The sequence below is a fragment of the Myiozetetes cayanensis genome, unplaced genomic scaffold (assembly GCF_022539395.1).
Source record: "Myiozetetes cayanensis isolate MyiCay16 unplaced genomic scaffold, myiCay2020 scf14, whole genome shotgun sequence".
In the NCBI taxonomy this organism is placed as follows: domain Eukaryota; kingdom Metazoa; phylum Chordata; class Aves; order Passeriformes; family Tyrannidae; genus Myiozetetes; species Myiozetetes cayanensis.
Window position 1 is genome coordinate 12,314,218 of NW_026087048.1, and position 25,094 is coordinate 12,339,311.

Sequence of the window (25,094 nt, forward strand, 5' to 3'; positions counted from 1 at the left end):
CCAGCTACATTCTTTGATCTGTGTTTCCATTGTAATTGAGTTAATATATTGCATTCAATTCATCCAAAAGTCTTTGATACTTTGGAAGAGTATGATATATGTATATTAAGCAAATTCATCCACCCAAGTACTTGGAACTGGAACATTATGTGCCCTTTTTAATTTGTTTCGTCACATGTGGGTGACCACACTTGCCTAAATAAGCTATAGAGAAAATGATAAAATTTAAAACGTGAACTATCATAGGAAGGTCTTAAAAGTATTTGTTGGGGAAATTACAACCTTGTTCTTTAAACTATCCCATATAATTTAAGAGAAAATTGTATTCTTCCTATAAAATGCAATAAAATACCTTGATAGGAATGTGTAAGTTATATTAATCTCTATTCAGTCCTGGAGGTATAGAAATGTAATTTCTATGATGTTCTCTACAGCTATTGCTGTTAAATTCTGTAGTGGTTTTCCTGTAGGGAAAATGACATTGACTATTAGAGAAACCCTTCTAAAGGTGAAATGTCTGTGGCAGATGTCTCTTACCTGAGAAATGTAGCCAAGATCAGACAAGTGTTCCTATTCCAGAAGTCTGGACTAGGAGCCAAACACCTGACAGACACTTTTATTTCTTAACTTCAGCTCTGACATTTCAAACTACTTCAAAGTTTGTATAAATTTAACCACGTATTAACAACCAAAATTTAAACAATGAAACTTTATTATAAAGCCTAAGAGAGGAATAGCTGGTGCAAACACATTAACACATAACCTGTTTTCTTTACAATGTTTACTAAGCAGATTTTATTTTATTTTATTTCCTGATATTAACCTCACTCTCTGACAGAAGTACTGCCAACAATAGACATGATTAAGCTGATAGAGGCTGCTGGTGGTTACCTCAGTCAGAACTGACCACAGGGCATCTGGGAATATAGTTTTCACAGTGCATACCTAATTATATCTCTGAAATCATTCTGTGAAGCAAATGGGTAAAAACCCCAAAATGCTATAAACAGTACTGGTCTCTACCTACATAAACCCAAGACACGAACAAAAAGATAAATCCCCAGAAATAGCACTGGGGCCTGAATCACCAAACTGACACCAAGAACTATGTGAGTGAAGTCTTTTTTTCCCAAATGCAATGTATCTCATTTTGAACCAAGATCTTTTTCTTTTGAAGGGATGTGTTTGTGGTCTATTTTGGTCGGGATATTTTTATTTAAAGCATGAAGTGAGTGAGACCTGTTGGGCTGGAGAAATAGGAATGGAGTTCCAAGTCAGTAGAGAGTCCTGAACATATTTACCCATTTCCACCTTCAGAAATAAGGCCCTGAGCTAAATTCTGCTGAAACAAACATGCACATCACTAGTAGTTCCAGCAAGGTGAAGACTTTCTGTTAAAATTTTACCACTGTGTGGCATCCCCCCAACTCGCTAGGCCTATAATAGTAGCTGGAGTAAAAGATTAGTCAGTTTAGTAAAAATGAACAGTAAAACCAGAGCTGGTCTTTTGCAGGGAAAAGGGCCTTTTTCGCTCACTGCTCAGCATGAGACCAAACTGCCAGTTTCCCAGATCCCTGCTGCCCCATCTGCTCCATTACAAAGTCTATGAATGTAATAAAGTATAAAGGTTCAAGTAATGCAACATCCACACCACCACATCTTGACAAAAGTATTTCATTTCTCGGTTCATGACTTCTAGTTTTAAAATATTTCTAGAATTGATCTATTCGTAATCAACCAAAGATTTATATGTTTGGATGTACAGTAAAACGTACAATAAGACCAGGACACCTTTGCATTTATGGCAATGCAGTTTGAAAAGCATACTTTAGGAATATGGCATATTACAAAAATACTTCTGCCAACTTGAGGGAGGCCTTTGCCTTGTTTGCAGTGAGAATTTACGAAGAGTATGTTGGTTCGTTTTATAAACAACATTCTATCCCCTTTACAGAGTTTTCTTTATCTCATCAGAGAGATTTACTGAGTATCATAAGCTGCAAAGGGACTAAAATGGGAGAAAATCTCTCACAGCTAATTGCAGCAAAACCATCTGAATCCCATGAGACACAGAAGACAATCTGTGTCCTAAGGAAAATAAGAAATTATGAGGAATTTGAAGTATGCTGTGCTATTTCAGTTGAGAACAGGATAGCTAGAAAAAACAAATATGTGAAGGAAGTGACTGTCTGATATTTGCCCTTTGTTCTAATGCTAATTCTATTCTAATTCTTCTCTGCTTTCTTTAGCCTCTCTTTCTCCAGCTATGCAAGATAACAATTTCCAAGAACCATAAAAGAGAACAGAAACACATTCATTTAATTGTCTTATAAATTGAATTATGATTTATGACACATTTTACGTTTCACAAGTAAGATGTTATGCAAATTCTACGCAGACCCTTTTATTTAAAGAGCTTGCACAAAATATTCCTACTTGATTTTATTTCTGAAGTAGACAAACTGAACACATGTACCCATGTCTCAAACACCAGGTAGTACACGCTTAATTATGTTCAGAAATCTAATCCCTGAATTACAGAATGCATCATAATTTATTTCTACATTAACAAAAGTGTGCTTTAAAAGTGATGGACCATCCCTTACCATATGCTTTATGGTTCTCACATTTGTATTAACAAAGAAGGAACAACCATCTTGAACAGATGAATATATAGCCATAGATAATTTTTCTTTCTTATCCATTCTTCCAGATTACCTCAAATATAGTAGAATTCTTTTACTATCTGCTATCATATAAAAAAGTGTATTAATATATTAAAGACAGTTGCCAACATATAACAAGTAATCAGTTCAAAGATCCACCTGGCTGAGCATTTTGTGCCTGACAATGTCCACTAACCCTGCAACAATTGAGGAATGAAGGTAAAGACAAGGCAAATACTGAGTTATACTTCCCTCTGCTGTACTCTTTCAGCTTCCAGCAAACTGCTGCTGTGGGAATTCATGCAGTAGGATGTTTCATCTGCATCATTAAAACCACTCTTAGCATTAGCCCAGCGTTCTGAATTAATTGTAAGATGTCACATCAATTAATATTTATCCATCCAGACCAGATCATGTATTGATCCCCTCAAACAGAAGGCTGAGTGTCAGGGTTTTAAACAGTGGAGTGATGGAGTTGGTGCACAGATTCCCGTTTGGTAGTTGCATCTTTTGGGGTAGGAGATGATGGTACGGTGCAAATAGCACTGCAAGGCAGCTGAGATGAATGCTTATAAAGAAAAGACTGTGGGATAGCAATGCCTAAGGTGTGGGCTTTGGACTGGACAAAACCAGTTAGGAAATTTGTCACAAAATATCCTGGGTATCCAGAGACTGAAATTCATTTTTACTCTGCTCATCTCATCTCAATTCACTATGTCTGAGCGTTTCATATGCACAGAGTTTTGTTGAAGATAAAACTCCCAGACAATATTAGGCAAATGAATTTTGGGTGGGTTGGAAGCTGGAAAACCACCATCTTCCTTTTCCCACTCATCTTTGTCTAAGAAAATGAAAACAAAAAGTACTTAGCTGTTTCACAATTGTCACCATACTGCAAAATGGAACATGATGAGGGCTGGGATGATATGTTGGGCTTCTCCTGTTTGTCTGGTGCAGCAATTTGCACTTCTGGAAGAGCCACTTACTGACTGCCACTCCAGAGCCATGTTTTTTCCCAAGTCCATGGATTTCACTCCAGGACAGCATGCTCACAGCTAAATTGGAAAGGAAATACCTTAAAAGCTTTGTTGGTGGGGTGTAAGCGGGACACTGTCTTTGCATACTGCCTCTTTCGTGATGTGTTTAATTCTGTCCATTGGTGTGAGGCAGAAAAACAGACAAATCCAAGGAGACCAAAAGGAGAAATATGGGTTGGCGACTGATTCTTCAGAGCCTGAGTTATCTTTTTGTAATGTGATGTTTACAGGTTTTGTCAGGTATTTCCCATTCTAAGCACGTTGTGCTTCACCTCAAAGTTACCATCTATCAATTGGAGTATTGAACGGTGATGGAAGGCAAAATCTGAGAACAGGATTTTCAAGAAATGCCCTTGGTGCACTGGAGGTATAGAGGACCACAGAGATTATGCTAATTCCCAACCCCCAGGAGGGAGGATGTTCAGGCTGTGCAGCTGTATCTGTCTGGACAAGGCTACACGTTTTCCCCCATGTTACAATTACATCCCAACTGTCTGTGGCAGTGACTGTGCATGATAGGGACAGATCAGAGTACTGAATAAGTGCAGGCAGGAGCTGCATGAAATATGGTTAAGTCAGAGCAAAATAACAATATGGGATCACAGGAAAGTACTTCCAGCAGCGCTTCCTGCAGTGGTGCTGGACACAGCTGATCCTTGTCTAAATTTGCCTTTAATCATGCTCAGCATCAGTCTAATGTTTCCTCTGCTGCTCCTGTTGCCTGAAACAGATGATTTCCATAGAGAACAGCAAGTTTTCCTAGTCGTGATCCAGCTGACTGAAAGCTGCTGAATGTTACAGAGGCACGTGGGTAGAGTCACCTCTGGAACGGTCAAGGTCTGGAAATGAGAAATTTGTACACAGTTTTGACACTGTCCAATGCCAAAATGCAGATTGGTAAATTCTGCATCCCCCTATTTACCCTCAGCCACCTCAATGAATTTAGGATCTTCAAAAGGCCTGAGCAAAGCAGGCCTTTGAGAATCTCATCTTGAAATGACCAATAGTCACGAAAAATAGGATTGTGTACTCTGTGTTTTCCCAAGGTAGAACAGTCTATTATTCTACACTGTCTGTGTGTGGCTATTTCTTTTACTTCTTGCTGCCTTACCCCTAAGCACAGGTGAGTGAATAGTACCAATGTGTCCCAGGAGTAGCAGCTGCAAAATGTGTCTTTTCTTGCAGTATTTTTCATGGAAAAAAATATTGGCACAATGTTTTCATGCTACCATGACTAATATCAAGTGCTGTTCTTGGACATTATTCTAATAGTATAAAAATATATATATAAAATTTAAAAGGTGAAGTTCTATTAATACCATATGGAGTAAGATTAGCCCCTGATGCTCAAGTATTCACAAAGGCAACAAATCCTTCTATTTTCTCCTACCCAAAGCAATAGCAAAATAGACATAAGCTGTGTGATTACCAGTCTGAGGGTGATGGAATTCAAGGTCATGTTGAATTACTAATCATCTAACCAGCACTTGGAACACACAGCCGCACATGCAAGGCCAACTCTGCTGAGTTGTGCTACAACAGCATAGTGGTAACAGGGAAGAAAAAGAATTTCTTAAAATACCAATGATTTTTCTGGTGCTCATGCTATATTTACCCCATATTTTTATGTACAGATTAACTCTAAATTTTCTATATTGTATCTTCAAAAACAAAACTCTGCCGCAGTCAAATGGAGTTTTAAGAACCCACAATTAAATGGTGTGATTCAGTGTTTTTAAATTCTCAAGTGTGATGCTGTGGGGCAAGTCGCAGGATTTAAATAGAGAAGAACTCGGTACTAACTGCTCATTTATTCCTGTCTTCACTGCCAGGAAGAAGAAATGATACTCAGTAAATTCATGTCTTTGGCTCACCACAGGATGACATGGGGCTGGATATTCACTCCCAGATCATCTGAGATCCATTGCATAGCTCACCAGCACAGGAACATGTCCTCTACCCACCTGGGCTTTCTGCTAATGCTCTGGGCTGTTAAAGTCTAAGATAAATGAACTCTGACTTTCTGTTCTACCAGGATTTGGAAATTAGACACGAGCCTCTTGCTAATGAGGTGTAACCATTTATAGCAGTGGTTTTAAGGGACTCCTGTAGCATCCAGTCCTGCACAGAACTGCCCTAGGTTCATCACTTTTCAGGCACAGATGCCCACAAAAAGGAGTAAGAATTTGAGTTCCAATTAACAGCTAATATCAAGTACTTGGCCTGATGCCACAGACATCCTACAGTGTTACAGTTCTAGTATTTTCCAAGATGAATTTCCCTTTAAAAAATGTATTGCTAGTCCTTCTAGATTGCAAGTGTTAGCTTTGTATGCATTAAATTGCCTGAATGAGCCCCAAGATAGAGGTTGATGACATTTCTCAAATGAAATAGCTTTTTCCAGAATCTGCAGTTTCATCAGAGTTTGAATCAAGGTTGGATTTTGTTTTTGTTGTTGTTTTTTCCCAAAAAAAGAATTTTGGAAAGAAAAGCTGGAAGCATTATTTACTTATGAATTTTATTTCAGTCATATCAAAATAATTAATTTCAACCAGAAAAAACCCCTGAGTTTTGTCAGCCATCCTCAGGTATCTGACTTAGCCTTTTGCAATATATTATAATAATACTTTCATATAGAAATCAGAATAGGATAAATTGCAAGAGTCAGCATCAAATACTTCTGTCCTATTAAATGAAGCAAGTCATCACAGCTTTCTGGACTTGAAGGCATTATTGCCACACCAGCCCTCCACTTAAAAGTTAGAGGTTTTAAACTGATATTTAAGAATCTCCTAGAGATATTAGAATTCCCTAAGAAAGGGTAAATTTATTTTATGACCAGCTTTTTACAAATAATATTTTTCTGTAGTTCCAAATATCTGTGCTTTTCATTGGAAATGTTATTGAATTGTTGACAATATTGACATTTTTAATTAGTGTCACCAGGTTTCAGAGTAAACAATTAAATTGTTGATATTTTCAACAAGTCTACCTGGCTTCTCTGCTTATCCGATGGTCCCAAGTGCCTCCAAACTCTGTCAAATTGAAGAAAAATAACAGCCAGAGGGTCTGCTATGAAAACCTGCAAGATAATGAAATACTGAGATTGTAACTACAGTATTAAAAGATTAAAAAAGCAAAATGAAAGTAAATACAAGTGCAGCATTTAGATATTACATCATTCATCTGAATTCAGTGAGACTGTCAGTTTTAAATATAAATTAAGCTGCTACACAATTTCCTTTTTACCAGACCAGATTGTGAAAGAACATCTAAATTCTTCCACAGAAATTTATGTTTCATTCTGCTGCAGAGCACAAAGTGCTTTAATGCAGAGCACACAAATTGTCATGTTCTTGTCTGGGGAACAGTCTTGAAATCATTAGTCAGTTTGCCAGCATAAGGAACATAACACAGAATCTGTGAGATGCATATGGTAACAACTTAGAGTCTTATGACCAATCTGTTTTTTATAACAGTTTGTGAATACCTTTAAAGTAAATTAGATCTATTAATCTATCTGATTTTGAAAGGGGTTTTTATCTCATGTCAATTGTTTCTTTGCAGATTTGGGTGTTTTCCATTTTAAACGTATGTGCTGTGATTAGAATACCAGAGTGACAGGGATCATTAAAATAACATTTATCATCTTAAACTGTTATTGTTGGGTTTGGAACATATCTGGTTATTTTAATGTGCTCTCCTTAAAGAGAAATAAATTACTTCATTTTCCTGGGAAATTCCAGTTGGTTTTTGAGAAAGCCTTGCTTTGAGGCTTCCTATACTGTCTGCTTGGTTCTCATAATGTTTTTCATTCTTGTGTTTTGGTTTGGCAATGTCTATCTCCAGGAAGCCAATTTTGCCTGTGTGAGAAGACTGATGTGTGGCACAGTGCAGGGAAATATGCACCTTGTCAGAAAGGCCGAGCCCCACAAGAAAACCTGTTTGTTTAAAAGTGTGCAGCCCAGCTTTCATTTGCTCTAATTGAAGCATAAATGTCATTGTTCTAAGGTTCTTTAAATTAGGTTTATTAAGGTCTGTGCCACATTTTGGAATGCAATTAATGTGTGCCTAAGCTTTCCATTCCCTTTAATGTCACAGGGGATGTAGTTGATATAATATTGTTTAATATTTTAACAGAAGCTACAGAAACTGAGATTAGGCAAGTTTGTTTTAAATTAAAAGCTAAATAGAACTCAGTGAATCAATCTTTTTTCTGGCAAGAGTAATTTCTTCTGCATTTTATATTCCTTCTGTATATAACTCACATTTCAGAATCCTACTCCCTGGCATCAAGAATTTATACACAGTTCACCCGGTTTATGGGCAAGATAATTTTTGTCAGTAATTACATGAACACTAACGTTCACACAAGGGTCATGGGAGGTTATTTAAATTATACAGATGTCACACATATGTAAATGAATGCCCAGATTCTGCTTTCGTTGTGTGGGTTGGACTGTCAGCCGAGCACTGGACTCAAGATATTACTCTGAACACGAGGTGTAAGTGCTGAAGTGGGAGAAATGGGACACAGAAAACTGCTTTGATCGATCATTTTAAAGGGCTAACTAAGAAGACTTCATAGATCAGTTTTAAAGCAGGTTAATCCAAGTGCCTGCAGCATCACATGCCCTGAAATGTTTTCATTAAAAATAAGATGTAAGGATGAAATGCCAAGCTGTAGCATGACAGGCTGGGTATGGCTCTCCTGAAGTTCACACTCACCTATGGACTGCAGCAGGATGGAAATGGAGTTCCTAGAAGCACTAGCCTCCAAGTCCCTCAGTCATGTGAACAAGCAGGTCTGCAGGATCAGTTGCTTTGGACCTCCAGGAGTTCTGAGAAAACCAAATTATCCCACAGATACTATGACATCACTTTCTTACTGTCAACATGGTGCTTGGGTACTTTCAAAGCTTTAAGTCAAGAGGAAGCAATGAACAGGCGAGATATGGGGCTGATGCACCACGTAAAAACCCCTGCCATTTAAGATTACTTTTCTTAAAAAAGGTTTACAACTATGAGGATCTCACATTGCACATCTTAAAGTATCTTCTCTACTTCATGTTAGTATTGAATGGAATTCTGCAGTTCTTGCATAATGAGCAAGTGCTCATTAGTGCGGGGGTGTAAAGAAGTGTGCAGACGTGAGACCTTCTCATTGCAAGGAATGAGTATTAATGAGCAGTAAAATGAGAGGTACTGAATATCATTTAAACCACCAAGAGGGCAACTCTAGATAGTGTACAAGACCTGTGCTGAATGAGCCACAGAAAAAAGCACCAAAAATGAGCAAAATATTTTAAAAAGCATAATGTAACTTAACTATTAAGCTTATTTGCTTCAGTAATTTTGCATCTCTGTTCCGACACCATTAGCACCCACAGTATGTTAGGCTGCTCAATGTGCTGCATTGAAGTATTCTGTCTGTCAAGACTTGCATTTTGCATTCTTCATTTCCATTAAAGACACTGCTTGCAGCTAGGAAGACATTTGGGCTTCAAAGTCTGACAGACACAAGTGACCTTTAGCTTCACAGAGTCCTGGTCACAGGGACAGATCAGCAGAGAGGGATGGAGTGAGTTGCCCAACTTACCTCTAAGTTGATGAAGGAAGACCATGATTGTCGATGTAGGTGCAGAGCTTAGGACAGTGTAATTAATTTTCCTTTGAGTCTACTCCATTTATGAGTAACAGACTGACATAAGAAATAAGATCTAGATCAGTTTATTGTCAATGGTAATTTTTCAGTAGCTGCAGTCCATGAATCCAGTTTCCCTGCAGAGAAAGAATTATTTAATATCATCTAGACAAATAAGAATCTTAACTTACGACCTACAGAATAGCTCAAAACCAATTCATATTAGGGAAACTATCATTTGGATGGAAATAGGAACTCTGAGAGGCAAATGGACCCCCTAAGATGTGAAGGTAAATACAGTCCCAGTGCAAAGATTTCTGACTAATCACTAATTCATACTTGTAATGAAAAAGAGTTTAGGATCCACAAAAGTGAATCCTGGCATTGGTTATCTCACCTTTGATATGTTTCTTAGAGACAACTAACAGCATGTTAGTTAGAGCTTGCTGAACCAGTGATCCCTAAATATGAGGAATGCAGAGACAGTGGTATTGTTGTACCACTGTCTTATCTGGCAAAAGTAAGAAATAATGTCTACCCAGACATGAATTTGGCTGTGACACAGAACAGCACAAAGTCAAAAAATATTTCCTTTAGTCCAGTGGAATTACATCTGAACAGCATTTCCAGAAATGCCTTCTAAAAATCCCCTAATAACCTCAGTGGGTTATGAAGTAATGTTGGATAGCAGACACAGAACAGTGAGAGGTAATAATATACGTTGTTTGGTTTATTTATTTATGACACAAGATTACTGGAAAATGTGCTGGAAGAAGAAAATGCAAGGACAGAGACAGAGGCACTGCATTTGTATCCTATGGATCACATTAGAACAATCTGGGGATAAAACAGGGAGCCAGATTGTCAAAATGGTGTAAGTGGATGAAAATGATTTCTTTCTGTGAGCACCTTCTTTGAGAGTGGCTGTCAGAAGACAGGGCAAATGCAATTTTACCCTGATGTTCAGTGAGCGTGGGTAGTATTGGATAGCTGTGTAAAAAGATATTTTAGAATTTTATTGGAGCTAGGACAGCCTTCCCTCAATCCTGCAGTAGAATTATAGATCCAAATGAAGACACTTTTGTTTCACACATATCAAGGTGCTACATTCAGTGAGGTACTGTGAATGAAACATAAAAGCAGACTCTCCTGATCCTACTCATGTACTGTCTCCTGGTTGTAGACAATATTGTTCCTCTTGTCAAAATTTAAAATTACATTTACAAGTGGACTGAGAGTCTTAAATACTTTCAGCAAGCTGTTATGAAGTTCCTGATAACTCATCCTACCTGTTTAAGCATATTACCATTGATTTATCTATTCAGATATTTATTTAATCCTCATCTCTGTCTCCCATGTTCTATGTCAATTTTCAAAAAGGCACAGATTTAAAAAAAAAGTTTATTTAACCATTATGCACAACTCCCTGTCCTTTATCCAGCAATAACTGGCATCAGTGTCAATGGGAAGGCTCCAAATGACCTCAGTCAGAGATGCTGAGGACTTCTGATAATTAAAAATGTTTCGTTATTTATTTGTAATCCCATTTTTCCCAAGGGAGAAGGTGGTGAGTTCAAACAATTTGTTACATTTGAAAACCAAACACAATGCTTGCTCCTGTTATGCTGAATAGGAGTAGGAAAAAAGAAAGAGAATTCATGGCAAAGGGTCAAGAGTTGTAGCTGGAGACAAAGCAAAATTGCAGCCCAAAGCCTGAAAATAACTACTGGTAGAACACAGTGAACTTCCCTGAAACCAGACATGCTGCCTCCACTCCTCACACCCCTGAACTGACATCCACTGGTGCTGCAAAAGACACTGTTTCCATGTTTGCAGCCCCTACACAAATGCCTTTGTTCGTGAGGAAAAGTCACTGAGGTTTATGGCTGGTTCAGGGCATTTGAATACTAAAATACCACACTCTGGAGTGACTCCAGCCCTACCCCCTCACTGAGCACACTGGGCAGGGGGGCAGAGTAGGCTCTCTCAGAGTACCATCCAGAGCCAGAAGCACTAATACCATCTTCTTTTTAAGTCACCCTTCAAGACTCACTTTTTCCAAGTCCACGTGTTTCTTCCAGCAAGGATCCTGGTGAGTAACAAATCAAAGCTCAAAATCTGTGATGATTTAAGACCTGGCCTTCCCATGGGTTTCAGGAGGCTGTCACTGACTCCATTGTGATGGCAGTTTCTTGGGAGCAGTCCTGAGCCTTCCTTTTCCCTGCCTTGGGCTGAGAACATGGTTGGCCTTTAGCCAAGGTGCAGAGAGTTGCTCAGGTGGATGTTAATTTCGAGGAGGCAGATGAACAAGGATAATACATCGCTCTGAAAACTCTGTGGCAAAGTATTTCTTATAGACTTTATAATCCCCTGCTGTCCTGAGCAGCACAGCTTTATCTTCAATGGCTACATTAAGCTAGTTCTCTGCAGAGATGGAAAATCCCAATGCTCAGGCATTGCTCAATACTCCGTGCTAACATTAGCCCGTGGGTGGACCTGGACATTGAGCCCACACTGGCACAAACTGGGGCAGGTGTGTCCCTGTAACACCATTTTATTGAGGAGAGAGGGAATGGACTCAGCTACACCAGAAGGTCTGCAGGCTACTGCTCAGCAAACTGGATAGAAGCATATTTAGGGTTTTGTTTTCCAACTGCACATACTCCAAGGTGGAAGTCACTATCTAATGGTCCCTGTTCTGCTGTGGGTTGTGGCTCTGGTACTGCAGAAGGATTTCCTCTCGGAAAAAGTAGTATTTTCCTGAAGATCTGAACAAGAAATTCCAAATTCAAATGCAATAATTCAGTGCTTAGGTGAATGCCACTTGGATGAGCTGCTGTTATTGTTTTATAGCAAATATTTCTGTAGTATGTGGTGGCCAGCTCGCTGAAACATGAAAATAATGGCAATCCTTGCTCCATGGAGCCTTCAGCTGATGAGCCACAGCAGATAGACAACACAGATCTGTGGGATGGGGTGGGAGGTAGGCACGATGAGATTTCAAAAAAAAAAATCTCAAACAAACCCCAGTCAGAGAAACAGCTTCCAAAATATTTATTAAGGTTTTCAAGGCTTCAAAGATAAAAGAGTCATTCCAAACATAAACTCTCATCCCACACAGACAGTGCTTGCACTTACATGCTGTTGTCTCAACAAGCTTCTGTTTTCAGTAGAAAACCTTACTGGTTTTGAATATAATTGCCAGGAGACGAGTTTGGAGATGTGGTGTTGACTGCAGAGAAGTGCTGCATGTGGATGATCACAACTCACCAAAGGGCTGAGTATGGCTTGTCTTAGCCTGTATGGCTCAGGAGCAGTGTTAGAGGAAAGAAAGAAAGAAAAAGAGGAAAAAAGGGAAGGGAAAACAAAGTAAGTCACAATCATGTTCAAACAAAATGTGTTTTTCAGCAAAGTTCAACCTAAAGGCACTTACTTCCTAGGTAATTTGAATGAAATATATTATTTCATTTAGAATTTAAGCATATCTTGAAGACTTTTCTTTTTCCACCAGCCAATAATGGACAGAAACATCAGCTATTACTGCAGCTCAGCCAGTACACGGTAGCTTGACAAACATTACTTGGTGAACAAAGACATTATCACTCTACAGATCCCTTTAAATAGAGCTGACAAGAAATTTCTCCACCACGTAGAGAGAGCAGTCTGGCTAATGCAGGGAAATATTAGCAAAGAAAAGGGTGAATTCCAAACTATAAGGGAATTTCAGCTCCGAAATGCAGTTTTAGTTTGCCCTCTTCCTTGTCCACTGAAAACCAAAGTCTATCAAAAGCCTGATTATCAGTGTAAATCCTTATGGTAATCAGATTTTCTAGTTAACAGTATGCCCAGGTGCACTAGGACTTACTTCCACCTGCTGCTGAAATGAGCCCTGTGCAGGGGTGAGTCTCAGCCTACATTTTCCCAGTCTGTTCAGTTATCTCCATCTTTGGGCTCGGCTGCACTCCCTTCCTTTTTCAGAGTCTTCCTCTCATCCCCAGGCAGCTGCTCACAGCCCACTCCCTCCTTTCTTGTTCCAACGCAGTCCTTTTAAGATTCATATTCTTTTTGATCTCCAGGCTCTCAGACTTGGCAACCCAGCTGTGTGACTGCCCGGGGCCTGGAAAATAGCATTTTCCCGACTGATTATTGAGTTATTGTTATTTTAACTCCCTTGAAGTTGTTTACCCCAGGTATCATGTCTCGATCACTGTTCTGTTGCCCATTGGTTTCCATCTTCTCCCAGACTAAACAGCTTTCTTGGACTTAACTCTATAAATAATCTTCACATGCATAGGCTGAAACACATAAACTCTTCATGAAAGCAGTACACTTAATTCCCCTGGTTCTCCAAACCACGGGAGTTAAGATCAGTTATCTAGAACATTATACTAACAATTCCCAGATTTATGGGTTGGATCAGTGGTGGTAAAGGCTTCTGTGCTGCAGTGTCTCCAGCTCTTGAATTTGCTTTCCTTCATAGGTCTTCTCAGCTATTCATATAAATAGGAAGGTGAGGGAGTAGGTGAATTGTCATGAGATATTTTATAAACAAGTATCTTTTCCAAAAATCCCTAGCAGCCCGAGCTTTCATGCCTAGCATATTCATTTGCTAAAATTGTCCATTTGTTTAATATTTTCTAGTTATCTTTCTTTTCTTGTCCCCTGCAACTCACATTTTCATACCACTCCTTTTTATAAACCATTTGGTACTAAGAATATTTTTCCACTATGGCCCGAGGTTTCTTACTTTTTTTGATTCCTTTTAAAAAATGGTGGGAACTGGATGAAAGAGAACCCTTCTAGCAGAAAATGGAAAATATTTTTCAAGACCTCCTAAAATATACTATTTGTGGGTAGAGCAATGCACTGAAAACAGAAAACACTGCATCTTACTTCTTTGCCTAATTCCACACTTCTGCTACTTACAGTTAAAATGACATATACTTAAAACCTAAGTAAATGAGCATAAGTACCTGGAAGAGGAAAAATAACTTACAAATGCATTTCAAGTTTTCTGGGAAAATTTAGCTTTAATCAGTGCACATATCAGATTTAGCAGCTGTCACATCAGCAAAGTTGGATGGTGAACACCTAGGACATGATGCTACAGAAAGCTGCAGTGGGAACAAAAGAGGAGATAGGGCTGCAACAACTGTCATCAATTCTATTCTGTTCAGGTCCACATGACACTGTATCAAAGTCTTTTATATCTTTTGCAACCTTGAATATGCCTATGTACCCAGTCACTGCTAACAAGGTGACACACTGAGAGAAAGCCTTCCTAAAGTAGCCTGGATCCATCTGGAGTCAACTTCCACTTATGTCTGGAGCTCCCCTCATACCTGGTGCAAGGGTAACAGTTTTCTCCTGATTTAGCATTGGGGTGGAATTGCAACAGCTGTAGCTTTTGGGGTACTTGGTAAGAAACTTTTGGAACCACTGCAAAATCCACCCAGACAAAACATCCAACTGCTGAATAAAATGCAGTATCCCACTGCAGAATGAGGAAATGTTCCTTTGCAATGCAGGAAAACCATTCAACGTGCTGGTATTTATAAACAGCCACACAGTGCAGTCATGAGCTTCTGGAGAAGACATTCTTTCCAAGAAGAATGTAATTGTTAATCCACTGAGGAGTGAGTGGGTGAGTGCGAGAGACGGTGTGAACGTGTGAGCACAGCGGCCGTGGGAGGAATGGAGTGTGGCTGTCCTGTGGCAGAAGGAATGAAATGTGGCTCTCTTGATACAAAAGATGTGGATGAGAACTACAGCACTTACAGAGCTTCAGGACCATCTTTGTGCACTGATGCCATGGCAGAGAAAAGTCTTTTTCCAGCCTTCGAAGGCTTTCCCTTGAGCAACATTTGGGATAGGATGTGGAAACAGATTTTGGGATACCCTTGAGGAAAAGTCAGTCCTATGTCTTTGGATTATTCCAGACAATGGTACTCATTGAGAGGAATTAATTTTCTTTTCCCCTGGCAGTTGATGAAAAAAATCCATCAGTGTGGGATGAGTAGCAGAATGAAAGTTGTTATTATTGATGTGAAAGGCTCCTCAGAAAATGTCAGAACAAACTCTGATTCCCTTTTTATCTGAGTAGTGAATGAGAAAGTCTGCAAAGGGATTTCCGTGAAAATTTCTATCAGTCACATTGGGTTGGCTACACTCTCACAATCAACTGAGACAGGGCTCAGACTTTTTTATGTATTTTCTTTATACTGAAATATTTAGCAGCACTAAATAAATAACAAACCCTGATTATATCTTCAAATTTCAAAAGAAGTTGCAGGTCACTAAAAAAACTAAAAGCTCAAAAGCACTAGAAAACATTGTGTTACAATAACAAGGCTGAGATCTAGAAGGATTGTTTTCTGGTCTTTCAATTTGCAGCAGAGATCTAAAAACTATTTTAGTAAAGGACAGATAATCCTAATATGAGCAAAAATTAAAAGACATTTGTTCAGTACTGGGCCATTCACAGACACTTGGTAATAAAACAGCAAACAACTCGTCATTCTTAATGTTATTCTTCTCCAGGGAACTGAGCTTTTTGTTTGCTGTAATGAACTGTTATAATTGAGCTCAGTTTTACTGGAGTAGAGCTTTTTGCTTAAACAGCTGAGAAATGTAGATTTATTTTGATTAAAAAAGATGCTTGCAGCAGAATAAATGCACAGGCTATATAACCAGGACCTTCCATGTATGTAAAAAACCCCTACATTCAGTTACTTCTGCCTTCTATTTTATTTTTCAAGGAAAGGTATTTAATTTTCATTGCTGATATATGATGGGCATAGAAGATCAGCTGGCAGATATTATAATGAAGTGTTCTTTGTTTACAGAAAAAAAATTGTGTTCATGATTTTTTAATAATGTTTGACAGTCTCATCAGAAAGAAATGGAGGTCTCAGCTGGAATTGTTGTTTGTCATATGCCTGAGGCCTGAGGTTGATTTATTTTGTCACCAAGATGAGCTGATTTTATTTGAACTACTAACTGAAAGTTTTCTTGCATCCTTCGCTATGACAGTGCAATGAATGAAGTCCTAAAGCATGAGCTGCATCTCTCAGAAAACTCATTATCTTAATGCAGCTTTTCCCTGCACTGCCTGGTAATTTTTAAGGCCATAATGTTTTATAAGAAGATACATGTAGTAGATAAATCAAGATCTAGGGGTAACTTTGCTCTTCCCTGTACATCTGCAGCTCTAATCAGAGCTGATCATCTGTGCCAAATCAAGCGCTGACTTATAGAACAGACTAATATATAACAGGTACAAGAGTGAAATAAAAATCCTACTCATGCAGCTTCATCTCAGGCTCACAGTGAGGTCTGTGGTGTGGCTGGAAAATAAGCCCACAGGTGCAATTTAACTACCATCTTACCAAGCACATCAGCTAGAAAACCTCAGAGATAATAGTTCTTGTCTAAATTGGGCTTGGCATTCTGTTTTACAGCACCCCTTGGAAATCACAGAGGATAAGCCTGGAAAATTATTTTGTCTAATGAAAAAAATTTAAGCATTCAAGAGCTGCCTTTCATAGGGCCAAAATATGCTCTACAGAATGAACAGGACTATGACAGCAAAACAGATGTGTCCCACCCAAAGCCCTTCACCTCTCAGCTCACTAACTCAAGGCCAGTTCCTGTCTTCATTGCCCCTCCAGAAAGGGCAGTTCCAAAACAACTAGTCAGTTCGGGGGTTATGATTTCTCCATTTGGATCCTAGGTATGGTTTTTAAATCAGCAAAGGAAATCTTGGGTCTTGAGGACTGGTTATCATTTATATAGCGTTTGCTTCTAAACATCAATCAAAACCTCAAAAGGGGACTGTGTACAGGTGAGAATTTCTTCTCCCTTGTGATGAGGACCAGGTGTGTAAAAAACATGAACACAAATCTTTTTTGAAGGTAATTTTGAATGGAGACAGAAGAACATTTTCCAATGGACATCAATCTATATGACTAATGTCACATTCTCACCAGTGCTTAAGGAATGTTATCTATGTACAGAAGGGAATCATAACATCTCTCAGGCATTTTCAACCTTTTCTTAATCCACACCCTAGCAAATAATTCTTTTCTTCCTCACTTGGTGCTGAGACAAGGGAACAACAGTCTGACTTTTAGGATTTTTTTTTTTTTTTAATGTTTTCAGACCATTTCTCAACTCAACATGCCTATATATATTCCCTTTGGCAACAGGACATAGTGGAAGGTTTATGTTCTTTGAAGATATTTTCCCTGCAGCTCTCTGAACTGCAGCAAGATGCCTCTTTCCTGCACAGAAACCCCAAAGTATAAATGGCAGGAATGCATGATTTGATTTCTAGAAAATAAAAGAAAAAGGGAAAAAAAAAGAAAAAAAAGAAAAAAAGAACCTACTTTAATTTGGCATGATGAACCATTTTTTGTTCCAAGTCCATATTTTCATTTTGGTTCTCCCAGTCATAAATGTCTTGTGATGCTGAGTAACAACAACATAATCTGAAAATTACACCCAGCTGAATGAGATCGTTCATAGCTGTTATTCCTCATCTATGACTTACACATTCCAGATATAATGCATATTTTACCTACATGCTGTTCCAAGGAATACATGCCATGCACAATGGCAAATACTTGAAGGGAGCCTGGTGTAATGTATGACCCTATTACCCACAGTCTTATGATCCATCCTTTAATAACCTCTTTTTGGTTTGAGAGTGTTCCCATCTCTTAAGAAGGCCTAACTTGCTGTAATTATTTTTTGATTTAGTTTTGTTCCCTAGACATCTTAATTCACAAGTTTTAAGTTGTTGCTTAACACAAAGCATTAAAAGTGGACTCACACCCAACTATTAACTACTTGATGTATCCAGACATTAGCTAATAAGCTAAAATTCATGTGTTGAAACAAATTCTAATAGTCTGGGTCTGCCCTCAGACATCATCTGAAATGACAGATGAGTCCTTCCCATCACTCTAACTTTGAGTAAGTCCCAGGTCACCAACCTCCTAGAGTAGGAAACACACTCATTTTGACTCAGTTCCACTGAGAGACTGAGCACAGTTTCTGAAAAGTAACAAGATCTCCCCGCTCTCAGGAGGACTTGTCAACTCTCTGCTCAGCACTCCCAGCCCCATCACACACAATCAGTAAAGACAGGGAGCAATCCATTTCTTTCCTGGAGCAACTCTGGGCTACAAAAATAACTCACAGGGGTCGCTTCTAAACATTTCTTAATAGATTCTTTAAAGCATTACTTGCACAAGACCACAACTACCCATGTCAGACAGCCTTGGAGAGCATTAGGACCCTCAGAGCTGAATTCCTTTCTCATCCAAGCTCCTGACTAAATTAAGTCAGGAGAACATTATTGGGACAGCACAGGCACAGCACTTGCCTTTCTCTTTGTAGAAACTGGCTGCATAAAAGAACCATTTTGCTATCCTTCATTTTCAGCCAGATTGCTTTCTCCACTATTGCAATTCTTTTGACCCAGCCTTTTGAGTGTTTGACTTCAGCCCTGAAGAGAATAAGAATAAAGATGCACAGATAAGGAGCTCATCAGATCACACATTTCCCCAAAGACACAGGAGAAAGAGAAAAAATATTTCTCAGAAGATCTCGTTCAACTTTTGTTCTCTTGGAGGCTTTTGGGAACTGGCTACATAAAAAAAATTTGTTTTTCAATACCAAAGGAGGTTTGATGGGTAAAATTAACACTGTTCAAATGGGAAAGGAACTTCATTATCTCTCCTTGCTGCTCAATAAACAACCATCACAGAAGAGCAGTAAGAGACCAGTCACCAGTCCTGGCTTCATCTCATTAATTGTATCATGGCTGTGAATTCCCAACCTCTCTCCTGGTGTAGTCTGGGATAGCTGGGACTGGTGTTTATTCATAGTCTCCACTTTCCTTTTTCTTCAGCATATCCAAGAGGCAACTAAACCACTCTCTTCCCACATCCCTCTCCTCAGCTGCTGTTCAGGGCTCTCAGTAGCTCCAGTCTCTCTCTCACCACAACCACCTCAAGTTCTCACCCCTATGTTGGCAAAGTCAAAACTGCACCACATAAAATACCCTTCAGCCTATCATTATCTCATTTCAAGTCAAAACCACCTCCAAAGTGAACACAAAAGCCAAAATTTAATATCAGTCCGTTGCCCAAAAGTTTCATTGGCAAGATCCAAATGCAAAATGTCTTTGGAGAAAAGACATTCTCTGATCTCATGGACAGTCGGGGCTGTCTGCATACCTTTCCATTCACATCATCTGCTTTCCTCAGGAACACTTTGCTCTTTTTCCCCTCATCCTGAAATTCAAAACTGTAGCTTCCCACATCCCCTCAGAGCACATATCTTTGCCAAACTCAAGGGTTTTTTAGGGCTGGGCCTGCCTTCTCATCAACTCTGAAGGGTCTAATGCATTTTTGGGCACAGATATGACAATTTTTGCAAATTGATTTTAAATATTCTGTTAGACCAAGTTCAAATTCCATGATCCCACTTTCAGTTTTACTGAGGACATACCTGGATATTCCCCTGTGACAGGAGGATTTCCTCTCCTTGATCGGAGACAGAACAACCATTTGGAAAGGGTAAGGAAAATTGGACTCATGGAAAACATTATGGATGAGAAGTTGTGAATTAAATAACACATTTTATTTGTAGCATGTCAATAAGACTAAAAACACCAAGAGAAATTCAAGAAGAAAGCTGAAACAGATTATAGAAGGCTATGCAATTTCTGCTAATTTAAGAGAAAAATATAAGCTAATTAAGATATTGATCCCCACAGTTAAGTGTCCCATTAAATTAGAAAGCACGTCTCTAATTCAAATGAGATGCTTTGCTGACTAAATACTCAGTTCCTTTTTCTCCTCATCTTCACAAACTTTAATATCTCAAATGGAATAGAATGAAATCAGTTTAAGAAAGTTTTGGGAATGTCCTCCTAGAGGAGACAAACATTACTCCTTTGCATCCACTTTTGTCTGACTACGTAGGCATATTCAGGAAAATTCATCTGAAATAAGTAAAGGTGTGTGTTTAGAGCAGAATCCTAAATGATTCCTTTGTAGTTATATGATTATGTTGAAAATTAAGGTGTTTGTCATCCAAATTAGGTCAAATTATTCTGGAATAACAGCATACAGATTATGAGTGGTATCGCTATGAAATGGTGTCCCTCTCACATATTACACACAGTTCAGCTGTGACAAGTTTAATTCAGTGTGTATGCAAATCTGATCTTACACATCAAACAAACTATTATTGTCCTAACTCAATGTGCAAATGTCTATTTTTTATAGTTATTTTCCTCTAATTGCCACCACGAGCTGATGTGCAGCAAGGAAGTCCTTCTTCTAGTCCTTGATTTCTCTAAGTTGCAGTGAGCAGCTGACCATAGAGTCAGCTGAAAGATGACGAAGCAAGAGAACAATTCAAATTTGAATTACATAATTTATTTAAATAAGTAAGGAAAAGGGATGAACTTTTGCCTAATTTTGGAAGGAGGCACAAGGCACTCTTGGCTTGTAACCTGAAGTTGTGCTCTCTGAGTCCTCTGACAACTCGAGTGACATGATAAGTGTTTGCTCAGTGTTTTTCTCCCCATTTTTCTCTTCCCCACCTGAAAGAGTGAGAACATGATCTCCCTGCAGACACTGGCCTCCAGCTCAGCTTCCCACTGTGCAGGCCATGCTCTTCACCTTGCTGTGCACAAGTTATCCCAGGTTATTTCTAAGACTATTAAATGCAGCCACAATTAACAATTATTAAATAATAGGTTACCCAGGGTGCTCCCAAATTCTTTTAAGTGTATGGAATCTGCTCTTGACACAGGTATATTGTTACTATGTAAATCTTTATGTAGTTATGACAAATAAATAAATAAAATTTACAATAAACGTAAATTCACACAGGAACTAGTTTACTTTCCTCACAGGCACTACATGGCTCTCCTCAATAGTACACCTCCAGAGTCAATTATAAATCCTTTATATTTCTCTAACAGGAAGGTTAAAATTCAGTTCTCCTTTATGGTAGTTTGCAAATACAATATACTCTGTATCTGGCTTGGAAAATCTTCTCAGTTAAATCATCTTGTGCAACACTATTTCTTAGTCACTGATACCTCCCCACACAACAACAAACTGACAGCCCCAAACTCCCAGGCTATTTACTGGTCTGTTCCTAAAACGTGACAGTTATTTTACAATGTATTTATTTTTTATTGAAATGACCACATAGACAGTTTTGGGTTTCTTTTGGTCTTGTGAGGGCTTTGAGTGGGGGCACATCTGTGCTTTTAAATTTTAAATGTCTCCTAGAGGCTTTGAGTCAATGCTGTTGTCCTTTGTGCCTCTCCCCAGTAAATCAGTTGCTTGGTTCTTTGTTTTCAGGGTTTAAAATGCTGTTAACCAGCAGAAAGTAAAGTGATGTATTAGCATAGCAGGGTTTCTGTGTTATTGAACTGAGGCAAGGAGCCCAGAAAACCAGAGGAAAATGATCCATTGAAACCTATAATCCTTCCCTCACCACAGCTCCAGAACACGAGATTATTTTGCTTGTTAGAATAACTACTTATCTGCCCATGGCCAGGGATGGTGTCTCCTGGAATGTTAAAAAGGTCCACACCTAATTACGGTGCTGACTCGATTATTTTTGTCCAACTCATACTTCAAAGAAATCCATTATAGCTTATCCTCCAACCAAGGAAAGTAAATGGACTTACTCGAAGGATCAATATACTCCAAAAGGGTGAGGGAGGAATAAAGAGAAGAACTGGAGCTCCTTTCTACAGGGTCCTATAAAAGCCGAGATCCTTCAGTGTGACTTAATTGTTTCTGCTACCAGTGCTGAGACTCCCAAATCCATCCAGGTTTTCCTGCTTTGCTTGCAGCAAGGCTATCACCTGGCAATCCTGGTGGTTTCATGTCTGCATCATTTTGTCTGACTGCACTGGATACTCCCTGGGACAGGGACTGTGCCTCGTCTGCATTTTAAAAGTTAAGATGCGCACATAATACATAATTACTATACAAAACAAACTTAAAATTCAAGGCAGCTTTGTTGGTTCTTACTTTCTGTGACTCAACAAATTTGTTACCTTGAGGTGCTAAACACTGTTGTGAGCACAGGGGTGAGAAAAAAAGGTCAGCTTTTCTACTACGGGAATGTCTTCACAAATCACAGGAACCCATGGGCACTGACACCAATATGTGCTGGTTTCCCCTCTCTTCTGAGGTGTTATTTTAGGGAAAGTGCAAAGCAGCACCTTTCCAGTAACATCTGTCAGGCAGGAAGACTGAGTATCTTTGGCATTTTCAGAGGCAGAAGTTACTGCACAGTAAACAATTGGTACAGGACTAATGATGCTGAGGGGTATTTTAGAAAGCTGCATTTGTACAGAAATTCCAGGTGACAAAACACTTTTCAAAGGAAAAAAAAAAGTGATGGGCTCTTTCTAGATGCCTGTCCTTGACTGCCCTTTTTCTAAAGGATCCAATTAATAATCCTGTAAAATTTATTATCCACACTGTTTTGGTGGCTGGGATTTCCCCATGAAATCTGAAAGGATAATCAGCCCCCAGGGATGCTCAAAGCCATTGCTAAGGGGGTCAAAACCTTCTCTCACCAATGCAAAGCTGCTGCTGTTCTCATGATGTCTTAATGCTCCCTTCAGTGGCAGAGAAAATCTCCCCTGCCCAAGAGCCCTGGGGGCCCTAATCAACACCTTACACAGCACCTAATTCTTAGGAAATGATTAGTAATGACTGCTGTGTCACCTTCTGGGGGTGCCTGTGTGGAGAAAGTATCCCACTTCTGCCCGCAGGACTGCAATGTATTTGTTTTCACAGGTTTGCCATGCATGGTTAGGCACAATTAGCATTAGCAGGCCTGGGTAACAGGTAAGCACAGCCCCAGAACAGGGTTTTTCTCCTGAGAGTCCCTTTGAAGGTCAGGGTGGTAGCAGTTGGCAGTTTGGCTTCACAAATCCGCCCGTCCGTACACCTCACCCCAGCTGGTTACGGGGAAAGCAACTGCAATTCCCCCACTGCTTCCCAAAGGCACACAGTCAAACACCTCAGTGCAGTGAAAAATTAGGATCCCTAATGAGAAATTATTCACTGTGACTCTTGCTCATTCTGCCTCCTTATTATTGCTGCTCATTATTTCTACCCTGTCTGCATGCAGGACCACCCTCCCAATACAGTGACAGACACTCCACAGACCATGGACAAGGGTGACAGTCCCTCCTTCAAGACTAGAGCAATGTTTTGAGCCTGTTAAATCTGGGATGTTAAATCTCTGAAGTTTTAGGACTACTACTTTTTGACTGTATCCAGCAGGGCTGGTACAGTCCGTTTCAGATCTAGGAAACCCCTCCCCTTCACTTGTACTTCTGAAAAACAGAAGATTTAGTTCATTTGAAAGAGTGTTCCTCAGCATTTTAAAAAATGCACTGGCTTGAATTTGTAATGCTAACTTGAGCTCTTTCTGAAACAAAAAAATTAGGGTTCGGCTGCGAATTCGGCTGTAAGGTACAGAATACAACAACTTACTCGATAAAGAACTGTAAAGCAAGATGAAGCATCCCCAGCCCCTTTGCCTTTAAAATGCCATGGAAGCACAGAGGCTCTCGGCAGAACACCTTATCTGCTCTCAAAAGCTGTGACTCTTCATCCTTTCGTTATGAAGACCCAGGGGATTGCTTACTTAGCATCCACCAGAGGCAATGGATAGGGTGAGCAGCCACTGCAGCCAGAAACCCCCAGTACAGAGCACAGGCAATTCCCCTCCACATGCAGAGACTTTGGAGCTGAATTGTGCTGAATAGAGAACCCTCCGGCTGAGCGAGCCATGTGTGCCCGGGAAGAGCAGCCACTTTCGCTCCGCTGAAAAGCAATGCAGTAAGTGACTGGGATATTGCAGCAGGCACCTGGGCTAATCAGGAGCTGAAACCTTGCAGCTTCTGCTGGAAGAGAGACAACCTCCAGTCCGGGAGCAGTGTCAGGGCTGCATGAATTTTTTGTTGTTGTTGTTGTTTTTAAATGAAGTGAAGGGATCGAGTCAATATGCAGTGACAGGGACTGTATGGTTTGCTTTGTGTGGATGTGTGGGTGTTGCAGGGGAGTACTTGCTTGTGTGTCCTGTGCTGAACTAATACTGATCCCTTTGTAGGTTTTTTCTATAGTCATGTTTGACAGTGTTTGATCAGAGATGGTGCTTAATAACTTAATGTCAGCGGACATTTGTGTTTTCCTCCTGAATCATGCAGCATGCTTCCTGTGCTTGGGTGCAAACTATTTTCTGTACTGGTACTCTAATGCTGGATTTACAGGGGCTGTGCCTTTGGATAATGATAAATTGTACATTGAAACTATGTGAACGAGTGCCTCGATGATGGATAATACTTTTATTTCACTTCAGCAGATACAGCTAATTTCTAGTTTGTGGTAAATTTTCACTGTGGTCTGAAATTGCAGATGCTTTTTTGGTAGAGAAATGTTTGTAAGCAGTACTTTATCATAGCATAGCTGTGGGCTTTCTTCAGATTCAGATGTTCTGTTTCTGTACTCTGCAGCAGCAGCTTTCTGTTTGTACTGAGTAGGAGAGGGAAAGCATGATTTAAAGTTTGGTTTGTATGGAGAGGGATTTTTACATAGTTTGAAAGTGCTTGCAAAATTAGCATTTGAGCAGTAATTGCAGGCCTTTGGAAGAAACTGCAGCATTTAAAGCAAATTTAACCATGCA

The 25,094-nt window shown here is 39.4% G+C and overlaps 1 protein-coding gene and 1 long non-coding RNA gene across 2 annotated transcripts in view; one reads left to right on the forward strand and one right to left on the reverse strand.

Annotated features, from left to right (window-relative positions):
* Positions 1–5,437: 5,437 nt before the first annotated feature.
* LOC126636892 (uncharacterized) lies at positions 5,438–11,893 on the reverse strand. Its single transcript, XR_007628151.1, has 3 exons — positions 9,303–11,893; positions 8,432–8,544; positions 5,438–6,785 (listed from the first exon to the last, which is right to left on the reverse strand). It is a non-coding gene; the product is annotated as an uncharacterized LOC126636892 (long non-coding RNA).
* Positions 11,894–23,893: 12,000 nt separating this feature from the next.
* Positions 23,894–25,094, forward strand: part of CTXND1 (cortexin domain containing 1) — a 35,212-nt gene continuing 34,011 nt past the window's right edge. Inside the window, exon 1 of the mRNA XM_050309629.1 lies at positions 23,894–24,250. The gene's annotated coding sequence lies outside the window, so the exon portion shown is untranslated. The remainder of the gene's footprint in view (positions 24,251–25,094) is intronic.